Source organism: Misgurnus anguillicaudatus, chromosome 13 (genome assembly GCF_027580225.2).
Source record: "Misgurnus anguillicaudatus chromosome 13, ASM2758022v2, whole genome shotgun sequence".
Classification (NCBI taxonomy): Eukaryota; Metazoa; Chordata; class Actinopteri; order Cypriniformes; family Cobitidae; genus Misgurnus; species Misgurnus anguillicaudatus.
In genome coordinates this window covers 7,257,236-7,274,654 of record NC_073349.2, presented here as the reverse complement: position 1 = coordinate 7,274,654, position 17,419 = coordinate 7,257,236, and the positions used below count along the sequence as shown (strand labels likewise).

The 17,419-nt window shown below is 40.0% G+C and overlaps 1 protein-coding gene across 7 annotated transcripts in view; it reads right to left on the bottom strand.

Moving 5' to 3' along the window:
- The window catches only part of nav1a (neuron navigator 1a), a 208,809-nt gene that overhangs the window by 118,113 nt on the left and 73,277 nt on the right, over positions 1–17,419 (bottom strand). The gene's annotated exons all lie outside the window — the stretch shown is intronic.

The following is a 17,419-nucleotide window of genomic DNA, read 5'->3' as shown; positions in this document are numbered from 1 at the left end:
ACCATCTTGCATGTTTCCCCTGGGTGTGTTAATCCTAAAGCTTGACCTGCCAGCACAGCAAGACTTCATGCCAAACCCACAGTGATGACATCCAGACCGGCATTAGTCAAAACCTCTAGTCCTCATTCATTTTAATCTCCACAATTTAGAAAAGTGCATTGAATGCACGTGCAAAAGTAACCTGGGTGTGTGTGTGTGTGTGTAAAGTGGATCAGCACAACACATGTAGGTGGCCCATGGATTTGGGATGAAAATAGAGGACCCCCTGTCATTGTGGAGTCCTGTGGAGTGTCTCTTCACTGAAGCATAATCTCACACAATGAGACATATGAAGCATAATGAGTTTTTTTTCAAAGGATTTTCTTTAAAAAAATCCAGATAATTTACTCACCACCATGTCATCCAAAATGTTGATGTGTTTCTTTGTTCAGTCGAGAAAAAATTATGTTCCAGGATTTTTCTCATTTTAATGGACTTCAATGGACACCAACACTTAACAGTTTTAATCCAGTTTAAAATTGCAGTTTCAAAGGACTCTAAACGATCTGAAATGAGGCATAAGGGTCTTATCTAGCGAAATGATTCTCATTTTTGACAAGAAAAATTAAAAATATGCACCTTTAAACTGCAACTTCTCGTCTATCTCCGGTCCTGTGAAGCGCCAGCGCGACCTCACGTAATTGCGTAATGACGTTGAAAGGTCACGTGTTACATACATAAAAAGCGCATTTGGGATCATTTTAAACAATAAACTGACACAAAGACGTTCATTAGTATCATTCTACATACAACAACGTCGGAACGGTCCTCTTTCTCCACACTTTAACACTGGGGGTTATACTTGACACCGTCGCTTAGCATTTTTCACAGCGATCAGCTGTAAAATGTTTTGGTCCTGCTCGATTTTTGTTGACTGAGTAAAATAATGTAAAGTTTTTCATAAGATCCTCTGGGGTCAATGTGTTAGCATGAGAAACTTGATGCTGTCGGGAGATAAGCACCAGTCTCCCGAGTGTTTCGCGTAAATTATTAGATGTTGATGACAATCTTTCCCGTCACAGAAAACAACCACATGTTTATCAATGCCATTAAAGTATTATTTTGTTTTGTTTGTTAATCACAAAGTACAAAGTAGATGAGGAAAACTAGGACTCCGTGTACTCAGCGCATCGCCATGTTTGTTTACATTGCGTGAATGGTCCGCTGTAATTTCTGGAAGGGATTTATTGCGTTCTGTAAAAAAGGAGGAGTGGCGTTTATCGCATTTTGGGAAAAAAGGGAAAAGAGATGACAGAATAACACGGCGGATATTGGATTTTGCGTAAAATTTATTATTTACTTTTAAATACTGACCTGATATAATACTGATTTTGGCAGTATCTCATTTTTTTCAAAAATGGCGTTTATCGCGTTTTGGAACCAAACTCTTCATATATATGTTAGTGTGTGTGCGTGTATGTGTGAACAAATGCTGCTTTAGCAGCTTTACTGTCGTAATTACTCTCAGCATGTGTCTTTATTTTCTATCTACTAACTGATAACATCTGTGCCATATTTGCAGTGTGTTGGTGTACATGAGCTGCAGTGCATGTGCATGCACTCTGGCTTATGTTATATCTCACAGTTCCTATCTTTACCACATCTTTATTATTATCTATAAAACTGAATCTGCCAAAAAGAAATGTATCAACTTAGCAATCTTCATTTGTTTGAGGCTCATAAAAGCAGCTCAGTTCTTGTTATAAGAGATACAACAGGCTGTTGCAGTTCGCACTAAAAAACCCCCACAACGGCAAGATTACAAGATGACAATGACTGCAGTCTGTGGCTAAAAGGACCATTAACTCCATGTGATAATGCAGAACTGGGCTCACAGCATTACACTGTGAGAGGGTAATTACCAGAAAATGGACAGATTTGAAACAACATGTTGAAGCTATTGGACCTTTTACATTCAAAATAAGCGCAGCTAATGTAATCCATCACTGAATTTGGTTTCCACACCGGAACAGTCACAAAACTACTAAAATCCACTCTTAATCGAACAACATTTGTGACCGTAACCACAGAGTTTCCTCAGTAATCCTGCACTGTGCATGGACTCGCTCCAGTTGGCGAGCAGATACATGTGAATGATCCTGTTGGGCTCTTGTGTAACTGAGCTTTCACCTCCACACCCGCAGACCCCTGTGGATCAGTCCAGCTGGTCAGTGTTGGAATGACCTCCGCGGAGACGAGAGGTCACGAACAAGAGGTGTCCATCGCCCTGATAGCTGGAGTCTCATACGTACCTCATCTGGCAACACCACTAAAGGCTTTTGGCCGATGGTGAGAAACATGCCCTCAAAAACATGTCACATTGATTTCACCATAAAGACGTGAGGCATGTATAAGAACTATTGATTTTAGTGGCCTTGGGAATTAGCTCAATAGTGAGATGATAGAGGCATTGAATGCACAGGGACACTACTGAAGAGGGCAAGCTGTTCAGATGTGAAAGGTTATCTCCAGTGGAAATTGGAGGGGGTGTCAGGTATACATTTATTTAATAATTAGTGGTGCAGAAATTAGTTGAGAGTAGGTATTGTAGTCAAACTGGGGGGCGGGCTGTTTAAATTGGGCCAGTAAAGGATCCATCAAGCAACCATCCAGGACACCCTAGCAACTAACCAGAACTGCCCCAAAAAATCCTACCAACCACCCAAAACACTATATTTGTAGAGGATATCAACACAGACATCTACTGGAATACATCAACCACATTTTCAGCAGTACATATTGCCATTGCTGTTAAGGTATTATGTTTGCCACCCTACACTAGATGGCACGCTTGGGCACATCCCCATTCTGCTTGACTGAATCAGTGCTTTGAGCATTGGCACTCCATCTAAAATGCCCAAGAGTCACATTTATTCACTGAGCAGCGGTAGTTAAAATCATATTAGACACACTAGAATCGACCACTCCAGGACAGATCATTTCATTTGTGCATGACTTAAATCCATTCCCATCTACATTTCTCAGGATGAATATACCAGAAGAAACACAATGAGGATTATTTTCCATCAGGTCAAAGTTCAAGGATTAGAACTGCCACTTATGGCGTAAAACTACAGTGTACAGTATGTACATTGACTTCATCTAACACCATTTATCTGTGTCTGTTTTGTTCATGTTCAGTCATGCAGTTTCTACATTTTCCACTGATCTTTGGTCACATGTGTGCACGTTGCATGACGTTAAATAATCATTAAGCATTTTTCACAAGCTTTAGCTCAAGCTGGTGTTCCTTCTTGCACTTTGACTAAACTGTCTGCCCCGTGATCCAAAACACCGATATACTACATGCCAAGACAAAAGACATCAGCCGGAGTGGAAGGGGGGGTTACCACCCCAATCCCTCCGCTGCATCTAATCGATTTCACGCGGTTAAGCACAGCCCTCGTTTATGGTAATTAAAGTCTCCCCACTTCAGGGGTAAGGTTGACTGAAAGGTCCAAGCCTGTCAGACTTCCTGTTTTCCAAATCGGCCCGGGCCCAGAGGACCCAGCTGCAGCCGGGGCGAGGGAATGAGGAAATTAGGGATGCAAATTTCACCCCCTGTCGCAAGTACATTCCCAGGAGGGAACTAATGAATCAAGGCTAGCTGGTTAAATGTGGAGGGGGGAACTCCAGTACACCTGCCGCCCCCTCTTTACACCATCGTGTCCTTGTGTTGGGACGCGAAGAGAGTTGAAAGATGCCGCAACGTGCAATCCAGCAATCCATTGAGCTTATACAAGTTGATTAAGGACTGCTTGTGTAAAAGTAGAGACATTGGAAGAATTCTAATAGCAAAGAGGCTTTGAAAGGAAAGTGGCATCAGGCCGACAGAGAACGTGTTACAATAATATACAGAGAAGACAAAAGAATGGGAAGCTTCCCAAGGCGTGGAAAGACTCTACTGTATATCAAGCTGAACGGCCAACAGAGAACACAAAGGCCGTAAAGAGTGTCGCATTATAATGGAAAACACTGTGCCCACCCAAAGTGGTCTGCTTGTCAACTGCCTGCATTGACATAGTCACACATCATTTAAAGGGGTTTAAAACGACCCTTCATCACAGGAGGGAAGATTAACATGAATCCCATAATTACAGTTGGCGTAAAATTGGGATTTGCTAACAGATTTAAGGCCCTCACAAGCGGCCCGGAACTTGGCTCATGATTTTATGGCCTTTATTGTTAAGAAAGATTTTCGACATCCAAAAGATATTTGTCCAGGATTGGGAGTAAAAGTGGACGAAGTGGTTTAAAGGATAACCCTAGCCCCAAAATTAAAATGTACTGATTATTTATTCACACCCAAGTCATGCAAGATTTTTTTGACTTTCAGCTGAACACAGTTGGAGTTATATTAAATAAAATCCTGTCTCTTTCTTGCTTTAACCATCAGAAAAGTAATCCTGTAGATTAATAAATACCTTCTGAAGTGACATGATAGGTTTATGGCTCAGTGACAAAATGGTTTGGCAAGATAAGAAATTCAAAAAAACTTGTTTTAAAAACATGCATCAGGCTTATTTCAATGCACATAATGTATTTATGTTGATTTCATGTAATAAAATAATTACATTTGCACCATTTTTATAAAAGTTAAGACTGAATGGACCTGAAAATGTCAAATGGTGTAACCGCCAATTGCGCCAAAGAATGAGAAATATTAAATATGTTATCCACCTTGATGGCATGTAAGCGTAATAATCATAAAAAATATATATTTTAAAATATAAAATAGTTATTTCTAAATGTAGCTTAAATAAATTGATTGCAACCACTTACCTTAAAAAAATCTGCTAAAAACAGCTGTTTTCTAAAATAATCTTTGACAATTGATGTTAAAAAAACCTTCTTTTTAGTTAACTCTGTGTTCCCAAACAATGTTCTCAATGCTCGAGTTCACGTGTAGAGACACAGGTGATACTTCGAGCAAAATATCATGTTGTGTTGAGCCTTCTTAGTGTTGTTAAAATAGCATGTTAAAATGTTGATGCTCACAGCATATTGAAGGTATAGCTTCTAGTTCTTTTGCAACCACTTCAGGTCCTCAAAATGGCGGAAGACAAGTGAGTGACGTCAGCTGATATTCATGGATAGCATGTCCAAAATGCCCCTATTTAGGTGGGAACAAAAATGTGCAATTTTCACGTGTGTACCTTTAAAAACAACTGAGCTTTCGGATATAAATAGATCTGATTCCTGTGAATACAATCTGGGAAAATAGTATCTTTGCCACATTAGTGCTAACAACCCAATTTTAAAAAAAGCATTTGGGTCAAATTAACCGGTCAGTCAGTGGCTGTGGGCAGGGCTTTATCAGTGTGACATCACATTAAAGCAGGATTTATAGTCGTGCGTAAGTTCTACGCCGTAGCTACCTGAGCGTAGCTCTGCGTAGCCTGACGTGCAACTCGCAAAATTTAACAGCGTGTCAGTTCTACGTGGACCGCAAGTGCTGTGATTGGTCCACCAGAACCCCTCCCGTCAGGTAAAAAAACTGTGTCATAGGTTTTCCGTTTGTGACGGTGAAAACAAAGATGAGCCAAGTTGAGGAGTGATTTAACTCAAACTGCAACAAAAGTCACTGTATTCCTTGATATTCCTGGATCCATGTGAAGTGACTGCAGCAAAACAGTCTTAAAACTTAAAAAAATCAGCTTTACTGACACTAATGCATATAATATGTAATAGGTTATGATAGCCAAATTCTATTGTATTATAACCACACCAAAACTACCAAATGTAACAGCAACTTGATTTCATCTCCAGAATGCTCTACAATCTAAACAGAGCTATCATATACTGTCTCAACAGCACAGATCTACTGTTCAAGACTGCTGATGTCTTCCTAATGAGTAACTGAACCATAACCTGCCAATAGATAAGCTAATAGGGTGTAGATGGATGCTTACTGGAACCATCTTCTGCCATTCTGAAAATGCTTTGCGAGCAAGAAGCTAAATGGTCTAACTAAATGCACATTAGAGAGTGCTGACAACCTTGAAAAACATTTTTGACTGAAATGGGCCACTCTTCTAAGAGGTCATGTCCGAAGGGGTCGTCAAACAAAGCCTGGCATGGATCTCGTTTGTCTTTACAAACTATGGTCTATTTCAATCCATTTTGATTTTCATTTTCCAAGTTTCATTAGCAGGGCTGTGGAACAGATGATGTTTAATTGGTTAATTAGGTGTATACTGGATGACAGGGATCTAAATAAAGCCAAATGAAGCCCAAAGGGTTCATGTTAATGATGGTGTTGTTTAATGGCCCATCACGGTGGCAAGGCAGATAAAAGTTTAGACAATCTGGCATATCCCAAAATTGGTCAAGGTTTTGAAAAGGTATCAATCTGCGTAACCAGTACACCATCATAATGCGTTTTCGGCATGACTGGAAACATTATATTCCTCAATTGAACTGTGTGTTGTTTCACAAATGGAAGTGCTACTATTAACACACCCATAGGTTCCTCCTTCTATTCCAAGGTCTTTGGCTCTCCAGAGCGTCTGCTGTTGCTAAGTAACCTAAGCATTGCATTGTGATGAGCACCCAATGGTGGACACTTTAAAAATAAGGTATAGTTTACCTCTCATAATGCCACCATAAGTTTGTGTATTGTTTTCAGTTTACCCAATGACTCAGTAACTCTGTTTTTCCAGCTATCTCTAGTCATGCACGGTAGTGACCTCGACAACATGAAAACAGGAAGGTGCACACACGCGAGCATGCAGCATCTGTGAATGAGGACACTCCTAAATAACAATAGAGTGTCCTGCAGACGCTTCAGACATATAGCGGGAAATGAGAAGACGGATTGGAATATCCGTACAAAATCACAATAATATCCTAGGGAAATAACTTTGGAGGAAAGAAAACTGTTATGCATGGCTCTTATCAGACTGAGGATATTGTAAGAAAGCTTCATCGGCTTGCATCACTCAAACTGCGATCACAAGGCGCTTTGCGAAACTTTCCGAATCAGAACAGCTGAGAAACACCAACAGAGAGCGTCGCCAATGAAACAGACCTGTTCCCATGTCAAATCTGATTTAAAATAACATATTCAGCCAAAAACGAGTTTTCACATAACACCGAGGCTGGGAAAAGCTCCTTCTGCAATTTGACTTATTTATTGTAAGTGACATAACAAAGCCAGACCTACAACATCCACCCTTCTGGATGCGAGGTTTAGGCCCCTAACAAACATTATGTATTTGTTATTGTCTTTCAGAAATAGATGGCTCCCTTTTGGCGAATTAATCTCAAGGTTTTCTTCTTCTGATGAGGGGAACTCCCTTTTATTAATATATGTTAGGTCAGGCAGCTATCCGAGGACTGGAAGAAGGTTTGCTTTTGACGAAATGCATTGATGTAGCTTGCCAATGGGAAAATCCATTGTTAAGAGGTTCCTTCATAACCTAATGCCAGACTTTAATGAAGTTTTCAGTTAACGAGCCTGTATTTTGCTATTTTAAACATTCATACCTGCTTTTGTGAGTCCCCAACAACAGGTTACATGCATGCATGGTAAAAAAAAAACTTTTGTTGTTTTATAAAATGCATTACATTTTCCTTTTTTTCCCAATAACTCATTCAAAGATCCATCTTGCCAAACCCTCCTTTGCGTAACGCTACATGACTGTTGTGAATGGTTTACTGCATACATTGCATTTTGGAAATGGACCGCCCATCAACATTACTCGCCTCATTACATGGCTCGTCAATGTGCGTCAATATTGGACATTGTATACAGTGTAGGGATAGCGAACATGGCATCAATTTTACCTTATCAGTTAGAGCCCGAGTCTGACGAAAAAACGTCCGGAGTTAAAGACGTACAAGAAACGCAAGCATGAATGGAGCACGACGTTTCTGAATGGTAAGTATCAATTTATGAGACGCAATAGCATCATCACCATTTGTCGAATTTATTTAGGTGCAGGTGTGGAAAATGCATTAAAATGCAAAGCGAGTCTGAAAATCTTAAGTCTGAACAATATTGTTTTTGCAATACTTTTGTAAAGATTTTAACGCTACATAGATAATTAAATGTAATGCTATGGAATAAAAGCACCTATCAAGATTATCCAAGATGTTTCTTATAAAATAAGGGATATAAAAATCTACATACATTTTTTGCTGACATACAATAAGAGTAGATAAAACTCATTTGATCTTAAATAAACTGAATGAGAAATGTTTGTGTTAAACTCTTTTCAAATGTACAATTTGAGACGTACAGTAAAGGTCATTCCTGAAACTCTATAGGAGACACTTGAGATTGGGGTCTTCCCCTAAAAGAAAAATCTAAGCAGGTGGAGACTTCATTTAATCTCATTTAACCTTGATATATTAAAGATACACATTTGGTATTCATTTTCATTGGGTGTAGCCAAAAACCGACTGTACTATCAAAAAGATCACGCTTGATGCATGCATTTCCAAATTCCATTATTTGTCATGATGAAAATAATATTTTTGATATATGAAAAGAGGTAAGATGACCTTAAACATCAGATTCTTCTCTTTTCCCTGAGGAGCAGTTAATTCTCAACACTTGAACCTGTCCAGAGGAAAATCAGAGTTAAGAAGTTTGGAGAGGAATCCCTAAATGCCCAGGGGCAAGGAAGTGTGAACTGGGAGGGATGCCCAGACAGCTGCATGGTTTATAAACTCTCTGGCGCTAAGACGACTCCAATACCATAGCCGCATCTACTGAAAAGCTCACAGGAGCTGGTCAGAAAGATGTTGCTGCAGCTGTTGTCCTTTCTAAAACGGAAGGCCTATCACACCGGGAATTGGCAAGGAAGAGAGAGCCGTAAAAAATGGAGCACGTCCTTGGTTAAGAATAAGGATGAACAACTTCTCAAGCTCAAGGAGGCAAATAATGGTGCTGTGTGCAGACAAAAACATCATAACTCCAAAGTGACCTCAGGCAAGAGGTCATGGAGATTCAAAAAGACCAGCAGTGGAACTGGAGACCATTTGTGTGGAGAGTACACGAGATCAACCACATTTTGTTGCCTTAGGGTGAAGATTGCTTTAAACAAGAGCTCTCCAGTTCTGGGACATTGGAAGGGCTACATTTTTAATAGGTTGAAATGCGTAATACACATTCTTTAACATTTCTGCATAACCTGAAATATGTTTTTCTCAGTAGGCTACATATCGCTGCATCTTTCAGTTGAAGTGTCCACTGGAGACACTGTTTTTCCCTTTGTTTTGCTGCGTGTTTATTTAAAGTTACAAAACAGACAATACAGAACATTATTGGCATATATACTTCATTTCACGATTGTGTGACGGTGGCGGAAAAACGCTATTGTCAGAATTGATAGTGTTCGCCCAAGGTATGCCAAAAACTTGTTGTTCACAGGAAGCATAGTGGCGACAGTAATGAATGATTAAAATCTGGATGTAATCTGTAATTGTGTGTATTTAACTGCAAGGAGACCATAAATTGATTATGGGGCAGTCACACTTCACTTTTCGTTACACTGATTTCCATTCAAATGCATGCAAATGCGCCAGCCCGGAATTGCAAGCTTGTGCGAAGATATTTCGCTGTGTACCAGAGTTCAAGTCTGGTGAACTCTGACCTGCGAATTCATATCACGTGGAGACATGTGACCAGTAGAAAATCGGTATGTCCCGGCATGACCTTTCTCTCTACAGAAAAGCAAAGATGGACAAAGTGCTCCTCACAGTAGTGTTGGGCGATATGCCCCATTTTGAGATCGTCCAATTGTCAGCCTGTGAGATCGCCGATACACAATAGTATCGGGGGGCGGGGCAGTAGTTTGATCATTTATTTATTTGTTACAAAGTCACTGAATTGGTGGACAAAAAAGAAGCAGGGGCAACACTGTCATAACAGCAACCTTCTTAAAACTGATGTCATTAGTCCATCCGCATCATTAAGTCCAGGCGCTCTCTGCGTACCAGAGAGTGGGAACAACAAACTCCCTGGTTTTAACCCTCTGCGTGCCTAACAACTTCTCTAGTGCAAGGAAATGTCAGAGCCGCTCGTATTACAAGTTCAGGTGCTAGGAGGAGTCCATGCCGCGTGCATTCAGGTCCGAGCAAGAGTCCAAGCTCACTCACACAAAGTGAAGCCCACAAACCCTATCATGCGAGGAAAAGCATGCAGTACGCATGTTGATGCGAAACTATGATGATAATAATAAATATCGCCAGCTATCGTCATGAAAGCCCGCTATTAGCGATATCGTCGATATACAATACTATCGTCTATCGGCACAACCCTACCTCACAGCCCATATTTTCACAGCAACGTCTCAAAAATATTCACTTGCTCAAAGTCCATTGTTTTAAAGACAGCTGGAGAGAGCAGACACCGCCTACTATTGCCTTCAAAAACGATCTTCAGAAACCTATGGGTGATGTCACATACACTGCATCCATCTTATTTTACAGTCTTTGGTCAAAACAAACAAAAACTGAACGCCTCTAGTGGACATTTTATTTAAAGATGCAGCGTTATGTACCTGGATTAACATATTTTAGGCAGAGGTACAGTATGTATGGCAAATAATCCTGGGTTGGAAATAATACATGAACTCTGGATAGTTTGTCAACATGGCCTTTAGGCAAATTATTTCAATTTGATATACTCTATAATCTGATTGGATTTATCATCTCTGATGAGCCATCAGATGCTATGAGAGTATTTTATAACAGATGGCAAAAAACCCTTCAAGAACATCTGTATGCTCACGTTTCCTGCATAGCAGGTCCTTCACTTAGGATCAATGATTAAACAGTCTTGGAATCTTTACAGTCTCTTGGAATCAAGACAGCTTTAAGGCTCAATAGAGAAGCAAATGTATTTGGAGATCTGAGAGAATTGAAACGTTGTGTTTCAGAGGAACCATGTATTAAATATTAATCTTCATAAGCCTGAACCAGCCATCCATGCAGCCTCAGGGTCTGTTTGAACTTCGACTTTGACACCTGGGTACCAAAATATCAATCATTTACCTACAGTCTTTGTTAATGGAGAATCTAGAGGGACTCTGTCAAGATGTGAAGTTTAATCACTTTGCTAGTCAGTCTTTAGTTCCAGCGACAAACAACATATCAGTGACAAGACCAACAATCTCACTTTGACCTCTCAGCTGTGTTTGCGCTCGAACGCCATTGGAGTTTTTTTCGCATGAAGTTTCAACAGACTTGCTCTTGACACAGATGTAACTGTTGCAACACAATCGCTCTGTTCCAATATGTCTGTTTCGAAACAAAATCTTATAAGTGACAGCTTTTATACACTTTTCAAGGGCAGCAACTTTGTTAGTGGTTTACACACAAACAGCGCATTTCATGTGAAGCCTACAGAGGCTATGGCTGCATCTGCAATCGTGTACTCTGACAATATGCACTAAATTATGTGCTTTATCATTAAAACAGTATGTTTTATATATTGTAGTATGTGTGGGTGCAGTATGAAAACATTCTGGACATACTACATCCCCCATGTTTGCATTGTCATGTGACCTGTGTGTCCTTTGACCTATGATGTAATCACAGCAACCGTGATCATAATATACACAGGTGTTGTTAAACATGTACAATTAAATCACAAGGAATACATATATTGGTACCTACGTATCACTTGCATTTTAAAAAAGCTACCCTGTTCATAGACCTCTCATCATTTTTAATTAATTTACTTTTTGAATTTCGCAGCTACAGCTCGTGGGGCATTATGGGATAGAATAGAGCCCATACAATGCATACTGGGAAATCTCAATAAAAGCAGTAGACCATCTGGGTTGTTTTCACATACTGTTTTTTTTTTTGCATACGAAGGTTCAGACATACCAATGCAATCTAATGGCAATTATATGAGATGGTAAATTCATATTAATACAACAAAAAAAAAACACATTCATTTGTTTTTGTACTATTTGCTTTCCCCCTGTGACGTTGGGGTTTGGGGTGGGATTAGGTGTGGGATATTCTTAACTCCTTTCCCGCCATTGACAAGTTATTTCGCCATTTAAGAGAAAATGCTTCCCTGCCAATGACGAGTTTTCCCGGCAATCCGTAATACCGCTATTATCTTTTGCAACTTATAAAACGTATCGCCCTAGGGCAAACAGCTGTATGTCCGTGTATGTTTTGAGAATCGCTCTGAATCTGATCTCTATCAAAAGTATTTCACAAAAATGCAATTATCTCAGCTTTCTGCTCAAAATTTTGTGTTTCTGAAGAAACCTACCCATATTTGAGAAGTGATACAAAGAGAACACATGAAGCTAGGATGAAACTTTTTTTTTTGAAAGCAGGGGGTCTGTTCTTTCATTTGATATATTGTATGTTTATATATTTGAAGAAGAAAATTTTCTGGAAAGCATTGAACTTTTCACCAGCAGCCATATCAACCTGTAGCCCAAGACAGCTTGCCCACTGAAGCTAAGCAGGGCTGAGCCTGGTCAGTACTTGGATGGGAGACCACCTGGGAAAACCAGGTTGCTGCTGGAAGAGGTGTTAGTGAGACCAGCAGGGGGTGCTCACCCTGTGGTCTGTGTTGGTCCTAACACCCCAGTATAGTGATGGGGACACTATACTGTCAAAAAGCACCGTCCTTCGGATGAGACGTTAAACCGAGGTCCTGACTCTCTGTGGTCATTAAAAATCCCAGGATGTCCTTCGAAAAAGAGTAGGGGTGTGCCCCGGCATCCTGGCCAAAACTTGCCCATTGGCCTACTAATCATCCCTCATACTAATTGGCTATATCACTCTATCTCCTCTCCACTAATAAGCTGGTGTGTGGTGAGCGTTCTGGCGCAATATGGCTGCCATCGCATCATCCAGGTGGATGCTGCACATTGGTGGTGGTTGAGGAGATTCCCCCATTCATATGTAAAGCGCTTTGAGTACTGAGAAAAGCGCTATATAAATGTAAGGTATTATTATTATTATTTTATGAAAATCATAAAAAATGCTGCCGCTGCTGGCAACCTTTTTAAAAAACGCTGGTGGGGAAAGAGTTAATTTTATATTCTAAAAAGCTTTTGTATGATTCACTTCATTGAAATACATGAAAATCGTCCAACTCAATCAAGCTGGACATACTATTTGTTACACATACGGATTTTTGACTACTTTACAGTTTAGAAGTTGATTCCCAAAGTGTAATGTTAGCATGTAGCTAAGCTAACACTCATCTGTGTAATTTAAAATTCTATGTGCTTAGAAAAGTAATACACATCTCTTCCTAATAAGCCACACAATCTAGGGCAGTGTTGTAGTCAAGTCCAACTTGAGTCCGATTCAAGACCAGAGCTGGAGTGTCGAGTCCATGGCTGTTTCTCAATAAGCGTTCTTCAGCGTTCTTGCGTCCTCGTGTTCTCGCTCTACGTTATCATTAACCGTCGAAGTTCAATTCCATTTCTCAAGAACATAAGTACAGAGGATGCATAAAAAAATACCCAGATGTGTCCTTGATAGAGAGGATGCATCGAGTGCAGACTTGCACGCGCTAAAATCGCGTTACGCCCCAGAAGTCATTGCGGCAAAACAATAGCGAAGGTCAGGTGACCAACAGGAAGACCGCACACATCTCAATTCTCACAAGTGCATTCTGTGTTCTCGTGACTTTCTGAGTTCATTCTTCCGAGGTTGCCTGGCAAGACCGATCTCCATGAGAACGCAAGTCCGTTCTTTGCGTTCTTGGAATTGAGAAACAGCCCATGACTTGACCTGGACTCGACATTCAATTTCTGGTGTTGGTATTGACTTGGACTCGAGTTGGACTTGACTACAACACTGATCTGGGGTACATACTGTATCCACAGCACAGATTTATATGACAAATTATGCATCGAATTCAAATCGAGTCCTTTGATATAAAGCTCAAGCATAAGAAATCATTTTAAGGAACTACCAAGATCCAAAATATAGAACAGAAATAGGGAATTGTGTTATCTGGTGTAACTGGCTGTTTCAACTACAAAACAATAACTTGAATATAGCACAAAATAACTTATTTCAGAATTTTATTAAGATGATATACAAGCTGAATGTTAATTGAATGTTTTAAGTTTCATGTAGCATGCTCATGTAATTGAGTGGATTCTTTCCGCTCGACAGTTTTGCAGACATGAAGAAATCAGATTAGGAGTTAGATCGCATTAGTTGCATGAAGCATGCAGAGGCATGGGGACGTCGGTCATGACAGTAATCACATTACGAATCTGTTGCGCGTCAAACAGTACACAAATCATCATCTCCGTGGTCACAAAATGGAGGCAGGTGGGTTGTGCGTGCTTTGTCAACAGAGATGGATGAAGCAAAACTTGACCTTTACTACTGTAGCAACTGCACGATTCCTCTTTCTGTTCCTCTTTTCATTGTGTCTCTAATTTTGTTGGTTCAATTTAGGTAATGCAACAGCTACATTTACAGCATTTATTCATCTTGATAAATTTCAACTATACATTTTTTCATATTTAAATGTAACAATGAACAGTTAATGTAGAACAAAACGAACTATTAACCCATTCTTATGAAGTGCATATAAATTGCACGTAGTGTGAAAACTGTTGTGCAATACATACGTCAAATTCCAATTTTGTGTGCATATGATACGGCAGTATCCCGTTGACTTAATACGGAGCATCTTTTTGTGTCATTTTATGTATGGGTTACCATTGTCGCTGCATTATGTTTATACATTGTGATGTTTCCTCTGAGATCTTCTGTTGCACAACCAGACCTGACAGAAATTAAATCAGGAGCACAGTCAGGAGGAAGCCTGCAGCATGCTGGGATGTCAATCAGTCTGACTTTAACCCTTACAACACTGTCCTGGTTTCACTATCACAGCCGAACATAACATAAACAGCGAAACCACTGCATTATATATGTGATGGTTTTTCAAACGTACTGCTGGGATGAACCGCAGCACTTCCTGCAGACTTCAGCATTATCACCGCACATCTGCCCATTGCAGTACTCTGTGTGGCCACACATTTAACCTAAATAATAACTCAACAATATCACATACAGGAAATGAGGAAATCCTGTGTCATGACTTACAAAGTGCTTCCAGGTCGCTGTGCCTTGCCCAAGAGGAAACAGATTATGTTCACTGGAGTCTTAATAGTAAGCCAAGATAAATATATTGTCTTATCACAAAATTAAGATTGGGCCACCCATTTCTTTAAGGTTTTTTTGGAGACCAGTGCTAGCACAGAAAGGTCTCTCTGAATGAGGCTGTCAACAGCAATCATCTCCAATGGAGAGGCATTGACCCGGCCCAACCACTGCAGCTCAAACCAGGCAGAGGAGCAAACCACGATGATGAGAAAGATAGCAGTAAAGTGCCTCTGGTACTGTACGAATGCTGTGAGGATGGACTTGCCTGTGAGACACACCCTTCAATAAGTCACTGAGCTAGTCGTCTCATAAAACGAAATCGCATTATGGACTAAGATCTCATTTCATTTGTTTGTTTTGTTGTATTGTCTGTACATATTGTTTAGATTATATTTATGTTTATGCATTTGGCAGATGCTTTTATTCAAATTGGTTTAAGGTATTAGTGCTATCAGTACATTTTATCAGTGTATGGATCAGAATGCAAATACGAAACAGCATTTGCAATGCATTTGGCTACAGTAACGTAATGTATTGCCAATTGAAACAGAACATTTAGCATGAAATAATCAGGCCAGGATATGATTTTATCCATTGTGATTTGATCAAGGATTTGTAAGGATTTATTGGATCATGAATAGTGAGATAATATAAGTGGTTAATGTTATTTCCCCCCTGCACAAGCAGCATCGATTACACTAGCAGAAAAGAAAAGTGGTGCTTGATAAAAGAAATGTTTGTTTTCAATTTATGTATCTAGTGGACACTTTTATCCCAAATGGCTTATGTTGCATTCCCACCAGCCACGGTAGAGGCGGCAAAAACGCGCTATTCGTGCGTAGTTGGACGCTTGAACATTTGAGTTCACTCGCTTCATTCGCACGTGAAATTCTAGTCATTCAAGACATTCACGTGGAAATTCGTGTCGCGGGAGGGGCTTCTGCAACTCCACTCGCTTCCTGTAATCACGTCACTACTACAGCAAGGTCCTGATTGGTTAACGCAGTGAGGAAATCCGCCGAAGTTCAGATTTTTCAACTCGCACATTTCCCCCGGCAACGCTCAATTCGCGCCCCGTTTCGCACCATTCACGCCACCTTAACGCGTGTACTGCGGCGCAGGATGCCTAATCGCGTCTTTGCATTGACTTAACATGTAAATCACTCGCGCTTGCCGCGTCTACCGTGTCTGGTGTAAACCCTGCATTACAGTGCACTCAAAGTACGTTTTTTACCAGTATGTGAGTTACCTTCAATTGAACCCACAACTGGAATACTTCAGTATAGCTAACAAATAACAGAAAATAAGACCAGGATCATTCATTAAAGAAAACACTGTCAATTTGGATTTAAATACTTGAAATCAAACCAAGTTTATGTCTCTGATGTACCATCCTTATCTCACAAGAATACATATTTTTCGTACACATTTTAAGAGTAGACTAATTTGTATGAATTAGTATGAAGTTAATCCAAAAAAACGTACGATTATCATAAAAAAACAAAAACGAAACCCCACCCCTAACCCAAACGTCACAGGGGTCAAGGCAAATTTCACAAAAATGTACAAATGCTGTCGTACGAATTAGCCATCTCGTAAAATACTTGCAAACTGCCATGAGATAGGGTTGGAAGTACTGGTTTACTACTGTAGAACTACATTACTAAAGGTGCAAAAACGAACACAGAAATGTACGAATGGGTCTTTTCATATCTTTATGCACAGTTAAACCTAAATCCGAAGCCTGTGGTTGGGTTTATTTAAAAAGAGTTTTGCACTGCTGGGTAAACACCAAAAGATAATCAGGCTGATTTTGGGCCGATTTCCTCCCTTCCGTCAATCCTAGCTATGTCCTGATTAGGTTGATGGTTCTACAGATTATCTTATCAGGTTTTCCCTTGGTGTGAGGTGTGTTAAGATTGTTCCGAACCTGATCGGAAGAACGCCGGAGCCGCCCCGATCGCAAATCGTAAATATTAAACATGAACCCCGAGGACAAACGCGTGCACGCTCTTGAGATTATCACATAAAACGAAACAATGAGTACATTTACATGCACAAAATAAGCGGATAACTATCAAAAATCTGCTTATTATAAAAAACTGTTTTCATGCGTTTACATGCAAATCAATAAACCGGCTATGCAGACAACTGCGTTTACATGGGACTTTTGTCAGGTTTCTAGCAGGTAGTGACGTCATCGCCTATAGTACATAAAAAAGTCGATCAAAAAGCCGATGGTATATCTGTCTTA